This window comes from Silene latifolia, chromosome Y, assembly GCF_048544455.1.
Source record: "Silene latifolia isolate original U9 population chromosome Y, ASM4854445v1, whole genome shotgun sequence".
NCBI classification, from domain to species: Eukaryota; Viridiplantae; Streptophyta; class Magnoliopsida; order Caryophyllales; family Caryophyllaceae; genus Silene; species Silene latifolia.
Genome location: NC_133538.1, coordinates 273,857,774 through 273,866,378, shown reverse-complemented (window position 1 = coordinate 273,866,378; position 8,605 = coordinate 273,857,774). Strand labels below are relative to the sequence as shown.

The 8,605-nt window shown below is 36.4% G+C and overlaps 1 non-coding gene across 1 annotated transcript; it reads right to left on the bottom strand.

Annotated features, from left to right (window-relative positions):
* Window positions 1-6,428: 6,428 nt before the first annotated feature.
* LOC141636282 (small nucleolar RNA R71) lies at window positions 6,429-6,534 on the bottom strand. Its single transcript, XR_012540903.1, has one exon. It is a non-coding gene; the product is annotated as a small nucleolar RNA R71 (small nucleolar RNA).
* Between the last annotated feature and the right edge of the window lie 2,071 nt (window positions 6,535-8,605).

The window sequence follows — 8,605 nt, the reverse complement described above, 5'->3', positions numbered from 1 at the left end:
TTGAAAACAAGAAGAAATCAACATTTTTAACCTAAAAAAACAACGATTGTTTGAAAAAGTAACATTATATTTACCTTATCGTCATCTACAAATTAATCGTTGATGTATTTGCTCTAGATTCAAGCAAATTTTTATGTTAAAAGATTAAATTTTATTACCGTCAATTATTTGTGTATCGTTATTTGTGTGTTTTTTTTTAAGGAGGGAGAGTGAGAAGTTGCAGAGGTTGCAGAGGTTGGAGGTTTTGCAGTGAAAAATGATTATGGTTGAGTTTCTAGCGCGCATTATGTATGTGCGACGTGGCAAGATCTGGGCGCTTGATTTAACTAGATCATATGGTCCTTATTTGGACTCAAGACTCATCTAAAGGGGCGGACTCACCGGATCCCTCCTATATATATATATATATATATATATATATATATATATATATATATATATATAGAGAGAGTGGTTCTTATAAGGTCCTCTTATCATATAAGTCCCTAAGTCCTTATAAGGGCTTTTGGATGGAAGGGATGGAGGGATGAGATTACATCTCATTGAAGGGTCACAATTCACCCTCCCTAATCTTCTTCCCTAATTGTGTATAACTCTACCTAATTTTGTATAACTCTACCACCATTCTAATCTCCCAACTCACATCCTCATTATTCATTCATTCACATTTCTCTCATACACTCATTCTCTCTCATCTTTCTCTCATTCTCTCAAAAAAAAAAAAAAAACCAAATCAACAACAAAAAAACCAACAAAAAAAAAAACCAAAAAAAAGAAAAACAAGAGAACAACAGACCCACCACCACCGAGAACCACCTCCCTCCCTCATCACCCACTGCTCACCAACCAAACCATCCACCACATCTCCTAACCCGGCTTCAACCACCGCACGCCGATACCACCACCGACGACCTCCACCACACCACACGCTCTCTACCCTCCGTCTTTCCTCCTCCTCAGCCCACCACAACACCACCCCACCAACACCAAACCGGACATCCACCATTTCTCCCTCCGTCATGACTCTCCGCCCTTCCTCCGCATTTCTCCCTCCGTCATGCCTCTCGCCTTCCTTCCGCCTCCGAAAACCACCCCCACCAAACGGACATCCACCATCGACCCCACCACCAAACCGGACAGCCACCACAAACCACGAAACCACCGCCATCTGTCGTCTCCCTCTTGTCTCAGATCTACCCAGAAAACGCCACCACCGTCTCATGCCGCCCTCCTTCCTCCCCCATCACCACCGAGCCCACCACTCATTTCTCCATCCTCTCCTTCAAATCTGCAATTTTTTTTTAACTTTCTTTTTTTCGATTTGTTTTGTTTTGTTTACAAAACCGACCCTTTTTTTTTTTTTGTTTATGCGTTTATTGTTTATGCGTTTATGCGTTTATTGTTTTGTTGTTATGTCCCTTTTTTGTTCTTTTTTGTTTTTATTTTGTTATTTTGTTTTGATTTTGTTTTGATTCTTGTTGTTTTTTTTATTTTGTTATTTTGTTTTGATTTTGTTTTCCTTAGATTTACGAGTTTTTTTGTTAGATTAACGGTTTTTTTTTTTCCTTATTGATTTTAATTTTTCATATTTAATTGATTTTTATAAAAGTTACACTATTTATGACTAAAGTTATACAATTAAAACATTAAAGTTATACATCTTGTCTATTAAAGTTATACACTGCGTGCATTAGAGTTATACACACGATATTTACATTTGGTTTTTTTTTTTTGTTATTTGGTTTTTTTTTAATTGTTATTTAAATCTTGTTGTTGTTATTTGATTTTTTGGACTAAAGTTATACATCTTGTCTATTAAAGTTATACACTATGTGCATTAGAGTTATACACACGATATTTAAATTTGGTTTTGTTATTTGGTTTTTTTTTATTGTTATTTGGTTTATTTCAGATTTCGGGTTGGGTTGGGTTGTTGGTTTTTTTTTTTTTTTTTTTTGTTATTTACTTATTATGTTGTTATTTATTTAGATCTAGTTTTTAGATTTTTAGATTTGTTTTAGATTTTTCATATTATTTTTTTTGTTTTTTTGTTGTTATTTTTTTTTTTGACTAGAGTTATACATCAAATGCCTAGAGTTATACATTGTATGTCTAGAGTTATACAGATTGTGACTAGAGTTTTACATCTTTTGACTAGAATTATAAATATTTTTACTAGAGTTATACATTAAATGCCTAGAGTTATACATTATATGCCTAGAGTTATACATCATATGCATAGAGTTATACATTATATGACTAAAGTTATACAATTTTGGACTAAAGTTTTACAAATATGGACTAAAGTTATACATATGAAGGACTAGAGTTATACAATTATGGACTAAAGTTATACAAAAATTGGACTAAAGTTATACAAAAATTGGACTAAAGTTATACAAAAATGAACCAAAGTTATACAAAAATGCACCAAAGTTATACAAAAAATGGACTAAAGTTATAAAAAAAATTGGACTAAAGTTATACAAAAATTGGACTAAAGTTATACAAAAATTGGACCAAAGTTATACAAAAATGAACCAAAGTTATACAAAAATAGACCAGAGTTATAAAAAAATGCACCAAAGTTATACAAAAAATGGACTAAAGTTATACAAAAAAATGGACTAAAGTTCTACAAAAATTGGACTAAAGTTATACAAAAATGCACTGAGTTATACAAACATGCACCAAAGTTGTACAAAAATGCACTGAGTTATACAAACATGCACCAAAGTCCATTTTTGTATAACTTTAGTCCATTTTTTGTATAACTTTGGTCCATTTTTGTATAACTCTGGTGCATTTTTGTATAACTCTGGTGCATTTTTGTATAACTTTAGTCCATTTTTTGTATAACTTTGGTGCATTTTTGTATAACTCTGGTTCATTTTTGTATAACTCTGGTTCATTTTTGTATAACTTTGGTCCATTTTTGTATAACTTTAATCCATTTTTGTATAACTTTGGTCTATTTTTGTATAACTTCAGTCTTTTTTTGTATAACTTTAGTCCATATTTGTATAACTTTGGTCCATTCTTGTATAACTTTGGTTCATTCTTGTATAACTTTGGTTCATTTTTGTATAACTCTGTTCATTTTTGTATAACTTTAATCCAATTTTTTGTATAACTTTAGTCCATTTTTTGTATAACTTTGGTGCATTTTTGTATAACTTTGGTCATAAAATGTATAACTTTAGTCGTAAATAGTTAAAAAATCAAACAATAAATATGAAAAATATGAAAAAAAAAAATAATAACAAAACCAAAAAAACTCATAATAACAAAAACAAAAAACCAAATAACAATAATAAAACCAAAAACCAACAACCCAACCAAACCCGAAATCTAAAATAAACCAAATAACAAGATTTAAAACCCGAAATCTTTAAAAAAAGTATAACAAGAAGAGATTTGAGAAAATGAATAAAAAAGGAGAAGTAACAAAATAAAAGAAAATAAAAGACAACAACAAAAAATGAATAGAAAAAACAACTCAAAACATGAAAATAAAGACCAAACGAAAAAAAAAAAAAAAAAAAAAAAGAAAAAAAAAAAAAAAAAAAAAAAAGTTGGCGGCGGTGGGTGGCGGTGCGGTGGCGGCGGTGGTGGGCGGTGAGTTGGTGTCGGGTGGGATAGTGGTGGGTGGTGGTGAATGAGGAAGAGAAGAATGAATGATTTATTTGGGTTTTTTGATTTAATTGGATTTTTGGGTTTTTTGATTTAATTGGATTTTTTGGGTTTTATTTATTTATTTGGGTTTTGGTTTTTTATTTATTTGGATTTTTTGGGTTTTTATTTTTTGGGGTTTTAGAGAGAAGATGAGTTGTGTGATATATGAGAGAAGTGGATGAGAGGAAAAGAAGTTATAGTGAATTAGTGATTAATTAGAAGGATTAGTGAAGGAGGAGAGAATGAGTGATATTAGTACATAAACACACTTTTGGAGGTTGATCTTGGCCATCCATCTCCCTCCATCCAATGGCTCACAATAGGACTTATGGACTCAAATATATAGAGGACCTTAGTTGATCCTTCCTCTATATATATATATATATATATATATATATATATATAGAGAGAGAGAGAGAGAGAGAGAGAGAGAGAGAGAGAGAGAGAGAGAGAGAGAGAGAGAGAGTCCAATATTAAAAGAAGCTTTTTTCGAGTGATTATATAGAGTCCAATATTTATGAACGACCTTTCGAGCAATATTAAATATATTGTAATTTAAAAGATAAATATATGAAGTTTACTGATACGTGCATTTTATATAGCCTTTTTAGTCTTATTTTGCATGTATTTCTATGAATTTTTATATTGTTTTGTATTGCAATATGCCCCGAATTGGCTACTTTGGTTTGTTTTGTCTGTTTTGTAGAAATGAACCTTAAAGTGGTGAAACCGTACTCTTTTCGTCCTATTTTGCATGCATTTTGAGGAGACGAGAATGTTAGAGCGAGATTATGCCTTGAAGTGCGTGAGAGGGTGGTCAACGACGCAGTCAATGACGAGTTAGAAGCTGACTTGGAGGAAGAACACTCGATCGATGGGTATTTTGATTCGATTGAGTGGTTTTGTGAGCAAAAGAGTTCGATCGAGTGCTTTAGCATACTCGATCGAAATGCTCTTTAGTGGGTTTCCTCGATCGAGAGATATTTTGGTTCGATCGAGAGGATTATCTCCTGAAGACCTCGATCGAGTGGTTTTATATCACTCGATCGAGAGGTTTTGGATTTTAGACGGGCTTAATTAACCTGTGTTATGTTATTTCGTGATGGACTTTGTTTTGCCCATTTAAGCTTTCGTTAATTAGGTTATTGAGGAGGCTACTTACGCTCTCTCATCTAAGAACTCTCTTAATCTCTCCTTCATACATTTTTCTACTGTTAACTCTTCCTTTAATCTCTTGCTTGGTTTTGAATTGTTCTTTACGCCGGATTGCTAGAGATTGTAATCTTTCTTCCCTTATTAATCTTAATACCATTGTTTCTTTGGTTTAATCATTGCTTTCTTGTCTTAATCACTTCTGCCCTAATCTTTATTTATGCTTAATTATTGTTATTTCATTATGTCATTCATTAGTATATTCATTATTATTGCTATTGACATCACTAGTAATATGAGTAGCTAAATTCTTTCATGTCGGGATTAGGGAATCCATGGTAGGATTGTGACGATGTAGAGAATAGACTAGATAGTTTACTTGTAAGAATCTGTACCCATGGCAATTTAACTATAATACCGACTTAGTTGAGTGCACGCTTCTAAGTTATCTTTAATCTGGTTAAATTTACTCCTGGATCGGAAGATTGGACTAAATAGACCTGCTATGAACAATAGACTACCCTAATGAGAATGGAAGTTAAGTTAGTGGAAATCTAGGATAGAAAGTAGACCGGAAGGACCTTTCCTGTATCCGTCTCACAGTAGATTGTCTAAGCTATTTGCAGCTAAGTCGATAGACTACCATGGTGAACCGAAATCCTGGCATGCTTTCTCTTATTTGATCACTTTATTATTATTTTCTACCTTTTATTGCTCTCTCTTTACTGCTCTTTCCTTTAACCTTTTATTAGTTTAGAAATCAAAATTCAAACCCCCCATTTTGTGAATTAAATAGACGGACCTTAACTGATATCTTGCCTCCATGTGGAGATCGACCCTGCTTATCACTAGCTTCTTTGTTAGTTTTAATTAGGTTTATTTTTGGTACAAAACGTCAGTATCAAATTTTGGTGCCGTTGTCGGGGAGGCAATAGCCCTATCTGTTTTTGTTTTCGTTTATTTTTATCCATCTCAGGGAATTTTTATTCCTTGAGACAGTTCTCATTTATCTCTTTCAGTGCTGTGTATGCCCAGGTCAAATAGGTCGGTATTAGTTCCAGCTGATTCGGAGCCAGAAATACTGTTTCGGCATAGACTCCGTCTGCAAAGAGAACTTCGAAAGGAAGAATTGAGTACTTTCGAGCCCGAGCTACAACACTTTTTATTTACAGAAGACCAGTCTTTTGAAGAAGACAATCTCATTTCTGCCAACAAGCCAGTAAAGATGCCTAACATTGCAAGTCACTCGGAGCCCAAAGCATCCTCGATTCCTAAAGATTTTAACCTCCAAACTGAGGACGGTAACACTTTCGATATCCGTCCGTCTTACATAAATTTGGTGGAAAGAAACCTGTTCCGAGGTGTGGCGGGTGAAGATCCGCGGAAGCATATGGAAGTCTTGACTGACTGTTGCTCTACTATTCCTGCTACTAAGGGAGTAACTCAAGACAAGATAAAGGAAGTGCTTTTTCCGTTTTCTCTGACTAACTCCGCCCGTGAGTGGCTGACTGATCTTGACCGGACTGCTGCTGGTATCACCAACTGGGAGACTCTCGCACTTGCCTTCTACAAAAGATACTTCCCTCCACAACGCACTAATCAGCTGAGGGGTAAGATTACTAGTTTCAAGCAGGCACCTGATGAGACTTTCTATGAAGCTTGGTGTCGATTCAAGAAGTTGGTGAGGTTTCTTGCTCACCATGGTTTTGATCAGTAGTTTTTGTGCAACCAGTTCTACAATGGGTTGTACGATGACCACAGAGCTATACTTGACGCCTCATCCAACGGAAGATTTCAAAAGAATATTGATGATGATAAGGGATGGGGCATTATTGAGGAGATGGCGACCCATTGTGCTGAATATGGGAACCCACGGGACGGTATTCGAACGGTCCATTCGGTTGATAAGGCAGTCGTGGCTCAGCTGGAAGCCATGAATGCTCGGTTTGATAGAATGGAGCTGCAATCTGCTGAAGATCAACAGACGGTTCATATGTTGACTAGACAGGAAACTGTCACTTGCGAGAGGTATGGGAGAAATGACGGTCATACTGCTATTGATTGTCTTACTGAGAATGAACAAGTCCTTGCTTTTCAGCAATACATGCAAGGAGGAGGTTCTTATTACAACAATCAAGGGGCAGTCCATCCCAATTTGAGGTGGACAAGTCAAAATGTTCTTAATCCCACTCCTCCACCGTAGCAGCAGCAACCATATGTCCCTCCTCACAAATCTCAACAAGGCTTCCAAAAGCCTCCTTCTTTTCCTCTACCGAATCAAGGAGCATCATCTTCAAGTGGGGTAAGTGAGCTAGCTGAGTTAAAGACAATGCTTCAGTCGTTGACAAAGCAATGGCAACTAATTGACCAACATAAAGAAGCATCCATCAAGTCACTTGAAACTCAAGTTGCTCAACTCACTGCCAATCAGTCCACGAGGAAACCGAGTCATTTACCGTCCTAATATGAGAAGAATCCACACGAGAAGGTAAACTAGATTAATTTGAGAAGTGGTCGTTCATATGAAGGACCAAAATTGTCAACTTTAGATGACATATCAGACCCGAGGAAGGCCATAAATACTGATGAATAGTCAATTGTCGCTGAAGATAAGCTTACCACGAAGAATATACTCGATCGACTGATTTCTGGTGGTCGATCGAGTAGAAATGATGAAGAAAGCACTCGATCGAGTGGAAATGTTACTCGATCGAGTGAACTGGATAATCAAGGCATCGATCGAGAGGTTCAAACCACTCGATCGAGTGAAAATATTGAAGAATCTGTTCGATCGAGTGGAAATTTGCCTCGATCGAACACTGCTGCTATTGAGGAACTCAATCTAGAGGCTGGAAATGCTCGATCGAGTGAAATTTCACCTGGAAAGACTCGACGAGAGGGAAAAATACTCGATCGAGTGAAAAAGATCTTGAACTAGCTGAGACGTTGGAAGAGAGATGCAAAGGGCTTGAGATTCCTATTACGGTGCACTTCCCAAGGCGATTACAGAGCACTAAAGCCCATTAACAGTTCGGTAAATTTTCCGAGCTCCTGAAAAGCTTACAGGTCACTGTTCCATTCGCCGAGTTGCTGACACAAGTACCCTCTTATTTAAAGTTTATGAAAGAAATTTGGTCACGTAAGAGGCATACCAACGATCATGAGATGGTAGTTTTAACTGAGGTAGGGACTGCCCTAGTTCAAAATAAGTTGCCACCTAAACAGTCAGACCCGGGCAGTTTCTCGATTCCATGTCACATAGGCACTCATTTGATTGATAACGCACTATGCGATCTTGGTGCTAGCGTGAGCGTCTTACCTTTGTCTCTTGCTAAGAGACTTGGTTTCACTAAATTTAATTGCACAAACTCGACCGTACAGATGGCCGACCATAGTATATCACGGCCGTTAGGAGTAATAGAGGACATACCTGTCAAAATCGGGAGATTCTTTATCCCCGTTGACTTCGTAATGCTTGACATTCCTGAGGACACTCACACCCCTATTATTTTAGGGAGACCATTTTTATACACTGCTCGCGCAGTGATCGATGTCGGGGGTAAGACAATCACGTTTCAGGTAGGAGACGAAGAATTGATTTTCCATCAATCTAAGTCTCGTAGGGCTCCCATGCAAGCTCAACCTTGCAATGCCCTCTCCTCTATTAACTCCTATATTGACACTCCAGCTGGAAATGTGGAATTTTGTGCTGCAATTGTGACCCCTCCGCCTCAGACTGACAGCGAAAAGGTAGAACATTCGTCTGTTTTCCTTGCTG